This window comes from Elephantulus edwardii, unplaced genomic scaffold (assembly GCF_000299155.1).
Source record: "Elephantulus edwardii isolate Elephantulus edwardi_28Jun2011 unplaced genomic scaffold, EleEdw1.0 scaffold00017, whole genome shotgun sequence".
In the NCBI taxonomy this organism is placed as follows: domain Eukaryota; kingdom Metazoa; phylum Chordata; class Mammalia; order Macroscelidea; family Macroscelididae; genus Elephantulus; species Elephantulus edwardii.
This window is the reverse complement of record NW_006399767.1, coordinates 9,213,729-9,215,012: the sequence shown is the minus strand read 5'-3', so window position 1 is coordinate 9,215,012 and position 1,284 is coordinate 9,213,729. Positions and strand designations below refer to the sequence as shown.

Genomic DNA, 1,284 nt, shown 5'->3' with positions numbered 1-1,284 from the left:
CCCGGGACAAAGCGGCTCCGGGGAGGGGCCGAGCCAGCGGCTCTCACAGGAGCCAGCAGAGATGGGCGCGCCCCCAGCTCCGACTCATCGGGCCAACCTCCAATCAGACCCCGGGAAACGCAAAGCCCCTGTCTGTCCCTCTCGCATCCCCTCCTCCCTGACCCTGCGCCCTTCCGGGGTCCCCTTACCCATTCCTCTCCGACTTCCCACCCTGCTCTTAGCCCTATACACCCTCCTTTCTACTCTTGGTGCCCCGCAGAAGGCTAGGACCCTCTGGGACTCTGCGCTGGAGACTGGGATTTGAGCCTCAGAAGAGATGGGGGTTCCTTGGGGTCATGTCCCCCGGAGGGGCCTCCTCGAGGAATAGCCTAGGGAGATGTTGTTCCGAGTCTAAAGCTAAGGTTGACTGGACAGTGACAGAAAAAAATGCAAGCCATCTGATAAACTGGGGGTGAGGGTCCGGCAAGAACCCCCCAACTTGGAGGAGAGTTGAGGACGGCTGGGGGGCTGGGGTCTCCCAGGGCGTCTGCGCGGGGTGTGCGCTGGCGCCCTCTGGCTGGAGGCCACGCGGCTGAAGGTGCCCGGCACGGGCTTCTCAGGCTCGCTGGATTCGCAGCCATCAAACCTGGGGACAATCGGGGTCGGTCTTCAAGGACTCCTATTGAGCCCCTGACAAGAGAAGTGAGAGCCTGGTAATTTACAGCAGACGGCTGAAGGTGAATAACAACACAAGTCTGTTATTAAACAAAGTTAACCCCAAGTGGAAGCCTCTGCTTTAGAAAATACAAGGAATTCAGAGGAGAGGGAGGAAGCCTGTGCTTGAGGGGCAGCACCGATATGGTCAGGGCTGAACTTGTGTGAGAGCAAGGTTATAAAGATGCGGTAGATCATCATAGAGAAAGAGGGGGAAGTGAAGGAAAAGTTGGGTCATTCCCTGAGGGTGGGAATGAACCAACAGATCTAAAACATTTTTGTGTTCTATCACCTAATTGCTACATAAATAGGCTTTTTGCTTTTTATCACTTTTGTGTTTCCTAACAACATGAACATTGCATTGAACTAATCCATAAACCCTCCCAGTTTACTTTTCTTTATTCACGTAGAATATTCACGTTGTTTTTCCAATGTGGGAATCACATTTTGATTGAATAGAAAAAGTAGACCTAGACCATCCTCTCTGATCATTGCGGTGGGGGTGGGGTCAATTCCAACACATAGTAATCTCACATTACAGAGTGGAACTGCCCCAAGTGGAGTTTCTGGGCTGTAATCTTGAAGGGAGGA

General features: G+C 53.0%; 1 pseudogene; it reads right to left on the bottom strand.

Annotated features, from left to right (window-relative positions):
* LOC102856387 overlaps nucleotides 1–1,284 on the bottom strand; it is a 106,473-nt pseudogene that overhangs the window by 398 nt on the left and 104,791 nt on the right.